This window comes from Pagrus pagrus (assembly GCF_965226575.1).
Source record: "Pagrus pagrus genome assembly, chromosome: 24".
In the NCBI taxonomy this organism is placed as follows: domain Eukaryota; kingdom Metazoa; phylum Chordata; class Actinopteri; order Spariformes; family Sparidae; genus Pagrus; species Pagrus pagrus.
This window is the reverse complement of record NC_140206.1, coordinates 15,713,397-15,725,962: the sequence shown is the minus strand read 5'-3', so window position 1 is coordinate 15,725,962 and position 12,566 is coordinate 15,713,397.

The window sequence follows — 12,566 nt, the reverse complement described above, 5'->3', positions numbered from 1 at the left end:
AGGTAAATAAATATACTGTATATAATTAGGATGGCACTCAGTGAGAACATACCTCCGCCAAGGCCTAACACTCCCCTTTAATTCAAAAAAGCCCTGTTGACGGCCCTGTATCACACCATAATCTAGCACACCAGATCAAGGATCCGCATCAGATGTACTCACTAACGCCAGCCACCTAAATATGCCTGATGTTTGTCACAGACACACACAGCGCAGAGGCAGGAGTCAGGCACACACAGTGATTTTAATGGAGTATGCAGGCAGAGCAGTACAGTCTGTTCCACAAGTCAAAACCAAAAATCATCAAGCCACACAGGTCAAAATCCAGAGAAGGCAGCACATATGCAAACAGCTGGGATACACAGCAGGCTGGAGCTCAGACTCAAGTTCTGGAGAACGACACGGCAAACTGAAGTGCCGAAGAGTTAATGAGCAAACGAGCGAGGGGTGTGGCAGAATGAGCAGCTCCAGCAGAGTCCATGGCATTTTTTTTCCCATCAGGATCCATGCATCCATAATGTCGAATTGTTAAAGGAAGTGAGATAAAGTTCTCGGATCTGTCCTTTCATCCAGACTGTCTGTTCCATGCCGAGACACAGTTTTGTGAAAGTCCATTCTAGTTTTTGTGTAACCCCGCTGACAAACCAACAACCACACAAACACACAAAACATAATGGTTGGATGGGCCGGACTCATTTATTTATATTTATGTATGTATTAAATATTTATTTTTCACCTGCCTCTCAGGGCTTCCATACAGCACCATACTGACTCTTAACAATGCAGTCGTTTGCTTTCAGTTGTGGCCCTCAAAGGTAAAGAGTATGGGCACCCCATGCTCTATACTGATACATATACCAATTTTTCATCTTTTGTAAAAAAAAAAAAAATATGTACTGTCAAATACATGTGGACTCCTTTCATGTGTTATGTAATATTTATCAGTGGGGTCACGAAGCCTGAGACCAATAGTCGAATACTGACAGCACGCACTCCAACTGCGAAGGAGGAAACCATTTCTGTGGTCTTCAAGGAGTTCTGTCAAAGCTTTGAGGTATATGTGTGTTCATTATCCTGCTGCAGTATGAAGTCAAGTGAAGTCATGGCTAGACTGAAGGTTTCTAAAGCCTGAAATTAATGCAGTATAATATGTGACCCACTTGACCACGACTTCTTTTCTATAAAATCTGACAGACAACACGCAAAGAGTCATTTTATCTCAGTGAACACAAGGTATGAGCTTCTTGACAGCTGAAATGATTAGCAATGAGCCAGTATACTCTCCATCTTCTCCTCTTCTCACCCTCCATCTTGTCTAAGCTACCTTTTTTTAACTTCAAAACCTCGGGCAGGTGGAGCTCACTTCAGCTCGGCTTGATTACTCGATTTTGCAGCAGGGTTACTTCTTTTCTTTTCAGGCTCGTCTCTGCTTCACTCCTCTGCATCACCCGACTCCTCCGCACATCCACATCTTGACAGCTTTGCTCTGTAGTTCCCCTATTTTAAATTTCAAGCGAGTCCCACACCCGTACCATCCACCGGCACAGCCGGCTTCTTTGAGAAGATGGTGTCTCAGCCATCTCAGCCACTTCTCTGTCACCTGGATGAAGCAGTGAAACGCTGTCTGGTCCCTGTTTTATTCACCGAAATATGTGTTAATTTAGCACCAGACAGGACAGATTTGGCTTGAAACATACATTTTTTACCAATTTGGCATTATTGTCTTTACCAGAGTTCTGCTTTATGAGTTAAAGTCAGCACTCTGAACGGATCAGACCGTCTCTGCAGTCAACCATGCAGAAAGGAGGGAGCGTTCAACATGAGGGACGGACAACATGTCGACAGCTCCAGCTGAGCTGCAATCGCTCTGATCGAATGCTTTTCAGTGGTGGATGGTGCTGTAGCTCTTCAGTGTCCACAGGACAGCAGAGCTGCCCGTCAGCACGCTGCACAGAGACATGACAGTGCAGTCTGTCGTGCTCATGGCAAAAGTGCACTGTGTTTACAAGGCTGTGGGCTGTAGCTCTCATCTGGAATAAGAAAAAAAAAAAAAGTAGAAAGGCCAGTTATTAGGAGGAGTCGATCAATAACAAATACATCTGCTCGTTCACCTGTCAGCAGACAGTTTCCCGATGGGAGAGACAAATCAGATTGGAAACATAAATTGACGGAGCATTATGGGAAAGGAAGGTTAGTCATTGTGTGAACAAGCTAATATCCTTTGTGGAAAAAAATAGTATACTTTATTGTGTTAAAAATATATTTTAAGGTAGAGAAACCCTATTATGCTTCGTTGCTATACTGCATTCAAACGTGGTAAATAAAATACTTTTATAATACTACATTTAGCTGTTCCTGCTCATCAAGCCAGTGCCATGAGAATAATAAATAAAACAGGAGATATGGATGTATGAAGGCAGCACGGCGGCACGGTGGTTAGCACTGTTTGGATGTTCTCCCCGTGCCTGCATGGGTTTTCTCCGTGTACTCTCACAGTAAGAAGACATGCAAGTGAGGATAATTGGAACCTCTTGGAGGTTTTCTCCATGGAAAAATGTACCTGCATCTTTTGAAAGTACGGAAAACTCAGCAAAGCAAAATGCAGATAATTAGCCACATCCGCGCACTTGACGTCTCCTGAATACAGCTCGTTTCCCGGCAACGTTATGTTAATGAGAAGGAATGCCCCGTCGCGCAAGTTGACATGATTGGTTCCTTAGGTCCGTGACAGGTGAAACCCTGACTGTCCTTGGAACACTGTAGCTCTAAAGCAGATATGCTCAGCCATGCTGTTGATTGGTTATTTTGCTCATGAGCTGTCTTGTATAATATAAAAAACACAGCCCTGACAGGTTTGTGAGGTTGTAAACTTCATTTTCATCTTTAAGAGATGGATCATGAAACAACTACGGATTTGCACATTCTCAGCAGGTATCGTTTGTTATTCCTTCCAAATGGTGCTGGCCCTCAAATGGTTCCACTGCCGTTGGCCCCACAGCTGCCCTCTTCCTGCCCATGCTTTATCAGCCTTGTGCAAGTGTTCACGCAGGAATGATGCGGCTTCACCGTTCAAACATTCTAGAGTAAAGTGCATGAGACAAATCATCCGTGGAACTCTCCAGGTGGAATACCTTCAAAAAGGTCATGAAGACGGGCCAATGGAGGGGAGCGAGGGGGGAGGGGGGGCACTGGTGATTGCTTGAATATGTAAATTCAGTTTTAAATAAAGAAAAGTCGGTCTCTTTTATACATACTCAGCCTCAGAATGTCTCCTAATCAAACACACCAAACAAGAGTTATCAGAACGACTTCAGATAATTCTGTAAACATGCTATGATAATAGCTCAAATTAAAGATGTCGGAGGCCCAGGGGTCCTTGAGGAGGTTTATTACCATAATTCATTTTACCTAAATCAATATAATCCACTGTATTAGATTATGAAACATCTTAAAAATGATGTGACTGTTGGCACAATGGGCTTAATGTGATAGACGCTAATGCTCATACCTCGTACTCTCAGCAGGGAAAATTCACACGACAGCCCCTCAAGTCGGAACAACAACTCGGAAAGTGGGCTAAAACTTTGCCACATGACTTGTACATCATATACAGATGTATCTGACTGGTCTTCATAGAGCATAACAATTAATGTAAGTGGGTTGTGCACAGGACAAAGCAGGCCGGAGTTTGTGTCCTGGCTGGAACATATTATTATTATAGTCCTGTTAATATTTTTCTGTTTCTTTTCAGTTTTTCGTCACTGTTTGGTTAGATCTTAGATCAGCCCAGATGGTCAAATGGATTGATGGACATATTAAAGGACGGGCAAAGAATAGCTTATCAGTACACTTGTATTCATACGCATGCACAAGAGTTCCGCCGTCAGTCACGAGGCCTGATGGGAGAAGCTGTCTCCAGGCTGGAAATGCCACCGTCTCCTCTGTTGACAGACAGCAAAAACATAGAGATCCGGCTCGACAGACAGAGGGACATGAGGGGGAGCGGGAGGAGGGTGTGTTTGTTTATGCTTGTTCATATTGTTAATGTTGGATGAAAATCCTGCAGCGTTGTCATATTTTAGGGAATAAAAAGAAGGTAGTCTGCAGTTATCTTGGCAAACTTTACATAGATTATATTGTGAAAAACAAAGCTTTAATCCATACATGTAATGCAATATATGGTAATTTTTAGATACTATTTTTGTCTTCGAGGTCCTCTGGGAATAAATATATTGTATAAATTAATTTGTCTAGTAATTAGTTTACTCAGAAATGTATTTAGCCAATGTTTATTTTGTACAGCAGCCTTTAATTATCATACAGTGGGAGATGTGGGAGAACTTGACATACATTATCTGCAATGAAGAGAAACAAACATGACCTGGTAAGGCTATGAGACAGAACAGCCTATCACAAGAAGGTGCTAGTACTTTAACTAGCTTTTACTTTATCTTGCCATAACATACCATTAGTGTGCAAAACTCAGGTACATGTTAGCAATGATCTATGGTTACATGTGCATGCAGTTTAATACAGATTAAATTACATGTTCACATTCTAGTTTAAGACAAACACACATTTCACATGCACAGAAACTGTCCGACTTTTCAGCTGCATAGTCCTCAGCTATGTCGCCCATGCGTCTAGTGTGATGTGATGTGTTATGCAGCCCAGAAATATCTATTTTTCTTTGCCACTTTTTCATTAAATCATCCTCCTCTAAGCGTGTAAATCACAACAATATAATTATCATCTCCACCTCTGGCGCTAGGGAAATGTCTCAGCAAGCACCTTATACAGAATACAAAAGGTAATTACTGCGGCATCCCGTCATCCTGACCTGCATAGGCCACCAAAACTATTATTAATGAAAGGTATCTTGTTCCAGCTAATACATTATTTACCACAAGCCCCACTGAACAGCCTATCACTGAAAACTGCAGCTCCAATAAGCTTAAGACCCTCAAATTTGGCTTCATTAATATTAGATCACTGTCCACTAAAGCCTTTGATAAATGATTTGATAGCTGACCATAATCAGGACATGACTGGCTTATGTGAAACGTGGCTGAAACCATTACACCAAATATTTTCCTGCCATTAGGCCTAAATGGAGCCTATCCACCTGACTATAACTAAGCTCATGTTGCTCCTCCAGGGCCTTACTCCCAATTCTTAGAAGAATTTGGAGATTTTATTGTCGATCTTGTCACTCATTCAGATATGATCTTAGCTATTGGTGATTTCAATATCCACCCTAAATAAGCCCTCCAACCCCACAAGTAAAACCTTTCTGGCTCTTACTGTACTGACACTTTTGGCTTCATTCAGCTTGTTCATGAACCTACTCACTCCAGTGGTCACACTCTTGGCTTGATCCTCTATCGTGGGATAGATGTGTCAGCCCTGAATGTCGCTTCTGTCGCTTCTGCAGTGTTGGACCACTTTCTAATTTCATTTGAAGCGACATTAGCTTGTCCTTATACTGGTGACATCAATGTTTTCGCCACTCGTCACATCAGCCTGGCAATTTTCGCGACACTCTGTGCCTGTGGTCCTGGCGCCTCCACCGAAAATGGAATATACATGGCGTGAATCAAAACTGGAGGTTTTCTATCTCGCATGAGAGGGTACTTGATTATAAGCGTGCTCTTAATAATGCAATAACATGCTGATTCCAAGTTAGTCTCTCCAGTATCTCTCTTGAGACATTGTCTAAACTGGTCTCCATCTCAACTAGCTGCCTCCTGAACCCCCTACCGGCAAGACTCTTTGAGGAACTTTGGGCTTCACTGAGACTTACAATGCTGAATGATGTAAATGTATCATGACCGGTGTTGTCCCCACTAGCTTTAAGTCTGCTGTGGTTAAGCCTCTACTTAAGAAACCTCACCTTGATCCAGGGTGTCTAAATAACTATAGAACAGTTTCCAACCTTCCCTTCTTCTCTAAAGTTGTGCTTCAGCAACGTTCAGGCTACCTACAGTAATTGATAATAATCTTTTTGAGCCTTTTCAATCAGCTTTCTGCGCCTGTCATTCCACTGAAACTACAACTACTAAAGTGATAAATTACATTTTTGCTCACTTGGGACTCTCTACCTCTCTACCTCAGTGCCTCTGTTCTTGATTTCAGCGCAGCATTTGATACCATAGATCATGGCATACTGTTAGACTGACTCAAAAACCAGTTTGGCATCTCTGGCCTGGCTCTCACTTGGCTCAAGTCATACCTTTCTGAGAGAACGCAATGTATTTTTTATAATGATAATATATCAATGTTTACTGATGCGAAGTATGGAGTTACCCAGGGCTCTGTTCTTGGCCCTTTACACTTCTCTTTATGTATTTCACCTCTTGGCCAAATTATTCACAGTTATGGAATAATTTTCACTGCTACGCTGACGATACTCAGCTTTATGAGCGCATAAAGGCAGATGATCCACTGGTTGTCTGTTTTCGTATAGATTTTCATATGGAATTTAAAAAAATATATTTCATTAGTTAAAAGGCACTACATGGCCTTGTACCAGACTAGATCTCACAAATGCTTCTAGTTTATGACTAGGAAGGCCCCTCAGATCCTCCGGCTCTTCTCTTTTTGCTGTTCCACAAAGTAGAACTAAAATATCTGATGATGCTGCTTAAGCCACCACGCTCCAAGCCATTGGAACAGCCTGCCGGAGGTATCTGAGAGAAGCTGGAAATATTGAAACTAGGTTGGAAACATAAACTAAAAACCTTACTTTTCAGACTGGCTTCCATGTAGTATCTTTATAATTAAAAAAAGAAAGATTTATCTAGAATTTTCTCCATATTTTACTGTTTTCCCCTGGTTGGTTTTTAAAATCAACCAGCCAGCAGCAGAGCTGATGCAGCAGATTAGGCCGAATGGGTTGCCATGCTGCTGCTCCACCATCCGGCCTGTCTGCTCTACCTAACAAGCCTAGAGACACTGCAGTTGCAGTGAGGAGCGACTCCAGATGCTGAAATAATAATATCCCTTTCATTTCTACTCAATTTGCTTTAATTCTATTAAAAGACTCTTATCAAACTGTAATCAGCAAACTCAGTCATATTCATGCACAGCAGGTCCCCAAGTTGCCTATAATTTCAAGTTGTTTTAATGGAGTACTTTTTAGTAATTAATTACAGGAGACTTGAGATGTGAAAGGTGTGACGTTAATTCATTGTAAACTGAATGTTAGTTATCGCCAATCACTCTGGACCACTTACCTTACATAAAAATCAAATGCAGACCTTTAAGTATTATGTTTAAGAACCCCTGCCCTTGTTCATTTAAGTACCCAAAAAAATCACATAAGAGTCAGGCTATTGACATGTATATTGACATGCATATTGACAACATTTGCACATGTTGTATTTTAGTGAACTCCTCCTAGAGCTTTAACCAGATCAACTTTGAATTTTCACCAGCCAATAACCAGACCTTTGCAATAAAAGCTTATTAAAAGCTTGAGTTCTTGTTGCAAGGATTGGCCGTTGCAGAGTGGCAAATATCGATGACTGATAAAAAACACAACTTCGGAGGTGTGAGAGTACTGTGAGTTGAGAATATTAACTATAAAGCAAAAAATATGCACTGTTGACATGGTACAATGACCTGAAACATGTCACTCAGAGTTACTACAGAATTACAATCTCAGTATCATCATTATAAAGGCCAGGTCAGATTCATCCATCCATCCATCCATTCCTCGAAAAGAGAGGTCAGTAGAAAGGTAGTTTCATACAATGAAAATGCAAGTAAAAAACACCATGAAATCATTTACATGGACCGTTCCCCATAAAGTGAACAGCAGTAAACAGAAGCACCAGTGCTGTGTATTAGTGGACTGACACACTGTCAAGCTGATTCATCTCATAGACTTAACAAAAGCATAACTGAGAGGTGAGGAAAAATCAACCAGAGCAGGTTAACTAAGTTATTTCTTTTCCCTCCCCTACCATTTAGGTAATAGCTGTAACAACTGCCAGTGCACACCTGGACAATTACCAACAACACATGCTGAAATGACTGAGTGGCAGCAGTACCCATAGGTGAAATTGCTGGAGGGCCGCACTGTGATCAACCGACGAAATTGTCTGAGTCATCAGGCTGAAAAGCTTTCCATACAAAAATGGGTTATTGTGTGAATAAACTCAAAAGGAGGACAAAACAGCTTTTATTCTGAAAAAAATCTGCGTTTTCTAGATGCGTAAGTCAAGAATTTATCCATTTTTCCTTTCGAGCTCCTTGACCTCCCCTGCATGTGACACACACTCACATGCACACACACCGATCGACTGTTCCGCTCCATTGCCAGTTGCCAGGGTCACCAAACCTGCACACCTACGGCTGCCTAAAAGCAAAGAAAAACATTTGATTTCTTTTCTTGCTCTTTGTGTTGCAGTCGGGCATTGATCTCTCTGTCTGCCTGCCTGACTCTCCTCTTCCTCTGCTCCAGTCCATTTTCCCCCATTCATACCCGCGAAGAGGTAGACAGAAATAAAGCGGCCTATTCTCAGAAAATCTCCAAAGGAAGTGCTCCCTCCCTCTCAAACTGTGGAGCTGTGACTTCAAAAGCTACTCTCTTAAAATGAGGGGATAAAAACAGCCCGATATGGCTCCAGCCCAGCACACTGGGGTTGTTTTGTGAATGAACCAGCACGATAAGTCACCTGTTAGACCCAAAAAGCTGGTTCTTCTGACCCAGCTCTGGTTTATTCTTCTTTTCCATTCACAGACTACAGTCCAGTGATACAAAACCAATGAAACATAAACTCTACCCAGATGATCCACCTGTAAATTATAACTCCAGCTCTTCACTAAGGTACCACAGTGAGATCATGAATTCCTTGCTGTACTTATTAAGGCATTCTGTTCACTTAAGCTGCGACAGCGCTGTGAAAAGCACTCAGGATCTCACTGGACCGCAAAGTGGTAACTTATGTCTTTGCCTCCTTCTGTGCCAGGTGTTGAAACGAAGTCTAATAAAGCGACTATATGAATCAGACAGGTAAGTAATATAACCCACTTAAATGAAACAAGTACCCCATGAACTCAGCTTCAATTTGACTTCTTTAACTACGCTGATCTTGCCTGAGTTTCTGACTTGGAACTCCAACTTGGGTGACCACTCCATTGCACTTTTCCATGTCGGAGGTCGTTTTTGAGTTTCAAGTGCAATGGGACACACCGCTGTCGTTCATCAAAAATGCATCTACAGGGCTGAACAGCTGTCATTTTTGGCATTTGTCTGCGAGTAGTTTTATTCAGTCTGTTAGATAAAGAGCTGCAGGCGACAGGCTGCACAGCCCCAACTTCTGAGTGAAGTAACAACTCCTTTTCCCTCATTAACGTTAGCAGGTTCCATATCAGTTTAAATCCGACATACAGCCCAGCAGGAGCTGTGCCATCGTCTTGTCAGTCAGCTCTCCCAATTCTCCCACGCTAAAAGTTAAATGTGACTCCTGTTGCTCTGCTACTGGCCCCACAGCTGCACGGACTTGACGCCTCTGGCAGTTTGCAATCGCAGTGTCCGTCGTTGGACTTTTTTAAAGGAAAATGAGGTGAGTGAGTAATGTAATCAGTGTCAGCCCGACCACCGTGTAACACTGGTACACCGACTACCAAGGTAAGTCTAGTGCAAGGTTTGAATAAGTTATTTATGCAAAAAAAGATTTGCACATCTGTTAAAAACTAATGTGCATACAGATGTATACTACAGATTCTATACTTCTGTAATAGATAAAGTAGAAAACGCATTTCATTTGTTATTTCAGTGCAAGGTTCCAAAAAGTTAGGCTATTTAGGAGTAAGGAAAAAGGATTTGCACTAAATGTTTAAAACAAATCATATAAACATACATAATGTATTGTGTTATGATGTTAATAGTGGAAATAAAAACTAAATTTTCAGATATATTGCACTTTCTTGTCGTACTTGAACGCTGAAGTGGCCTTCCTTTGAGATGACAACACCAGCAGTGGGCTGAAGCTAATTTGAGTTTGAGAACCCTGATTAAAAGCCTAACACTCGAAGAAGGCAATGCAAATTAAAACAGTGGACCATGCTGTGTGTGTGATTCACCCTAGACTTGACAAACCCACGACTGGAACTGTTCTATCCTCTTATTAGTGATTTAAGAGCTGATGAGGCAGCTTAATAATAGAGGACTTGAATATCCCAAGTTATAATGGGATCTCGGTGTGTGTTTGTCAGGTTAGAGCCAGCCGGTGAAATCATATTCATATGAACTGCAATATTTATGCACTCCGATATTGAGGGCTTCTTCCTACCTTCAGTATTAAACCTGCTGAGGTGCCCTTCAAAACCTTGAAATAATGCGCTACTCCTTTCCTCTGTTCTCCCCATCAATCTGTCTGATAACAGAAAGATGTCCAAACACACTGTTTGTAGTTTTAACACATGTAGTAAAATGTTAAGGTTGAGCTCAGACCTTAGACACTTAGACAATGCCAGCATAAAAGCAACAAACCTGGCTAAACTTTACCACAACACACTTTAATGTCATCCAGCAAGACGCTGCATTGGCCAATCACATGCATTGACATATTTTGTTGATTACCTTAGCTGTCAAGTTAGCATTAATACATATGTAACATCTGGTTTCAAAATAAAGATTGCTGACAAACAGTTCACATATTATGACTTTAGGACTGTGAACGTTGCCAAACGGACGTGGTTTGGTTAAGTTTAGGCACAAACCTACTTGGTTAGGTTTAGGCTCACTTACGTATGTTATATAAAACAATCTTGACTCTTGGTTACACACAAACTCTAGTCTCCTGGAAAAAGTCCAGTGTATGACCAATCCAACCCCCCTGACCGCCCGCTGACTCGGACTTATCTCCCTCCTTATCCTACTGTAGAGGGCCTATTAGAGAAGGGACGCTCGAGGTGTAAATACAGCGTGAAGCACAGGTATAACTTTTCAATGTTGTAAAATGTTTGTAAAATTAAGTTCAAGTCTGGGGTTTTATTGCTACAGCCTCACTTGGCCTGGTATTACCGTCAGTTTAAAGTGGCTGATGTGGAAAAATATTAGTGATTAGTGCAGTAAACTAACCTCCATGACGTGGGAATCAATATTTATAGTCAGCACACATCACCACCCTGGCAAAAGAAAAAAAGAAAAGCAGAGAAAATGCTGTCCTTTGTACGGAAACCTATGAAGGCTTGATTCTCATCAGCTTTTACAGAGGAGCAATAGAACGAATCCTGACTGGAAACATCACAAGGACGGGGTGATTAAAACCACTCAGTACATCACTGGTGCCCATCTACTCAGTGATATCAATAAAGTGAGGAGTCCAAAGAATACTAAAGAACAACATCCACTCCAGACACAGTCTGTTCACCCTGCTGCCATCTGGCAAAAGATACAGAAGTATCCACTGCCAAACCACCAGACTGTGGAGCAGCTTCTTTCCTCAGACTGGGGGACTCCTCAATTCATCCCACATCACACGCCACCATATAAAAAAGTTAGTTCATAGTTTTTTCTTATGTAGCTAAAATGGACTTAAACTGAATTTTGTTCTACAACCCTAGTGTTGTAAAATGAGCATTAAATGAACCTTTGACCTTTAATTTGAGCCATTTATTGATGGATTATTAGTTCTTTTTGGGATTTCTCTTTTTATTGCCCATTTAAATATCAAATTATTGACTACGTTGCAGTCTATTTTTTTAACGGATTAATAAGTTAATTTGTGAACATGATTTTAGGAATCGCAGCCTTTGAATACCCAGGGTTCATGAGTAATCCATGTTGAGGGACTTGTTAAATGTCCAAGGTTAAACCTGGGATAACACCGCCTGGTCGTAGCACTCAGTAATCCCTAAAAAACAAAATCATAAATGCTTTGAAACCTAAATCTCGGCTGTTGGATGAGTAAATACTCATACTCAATACTTGTGCTATAACATATTCTCAATGTGCAAAATATCAGAGACGTCTCCTTAATTTAAAGAAACATTTTTAATCGCGTCCCCTGCAGTAGTTTACATTTTTAATATTGTTCCGCGACGTACTGGAAGTGTGACTACATGGCACGTAATTTACTTCAGAAAGTTTAGATTGAATTCAGATTGGATTTAAAGCGCTCGTCTTGCTGTTGGCGCGGAATAATAGAGCAGGATTTCACTTCTCGACTATCTCCGTCCGTTTTACCCGTCTTGCCCAGCAATTCTCAGTCCACTGCTCCTCATTTGCATGAAAGTTGAAGACTGTTGCGAGAGCAGCGAGACAAAGGCTCTCCCCGGCTTTAATTGTGTTCTCTTCTCTCTCGCTCAGCGCTTCTCAGATAATGCAATGTTTCACTGTCATCACTGTGTGGGAAACACTGCTGCCAGAATAAAACCGGCAAAGGGCCTGATCACATAATACAACTTTGTGAATAAAACATGATGTCATTGATGATGTCTGCCTGAGTCACATAGATTTGTGTCTTTTGATTGAGAAACCCCAACTGGCAAACTATGATTAAAAGTTGCCTACAACACAGGATGGTAGTCATCAAGACTAGACACAGCAGGTA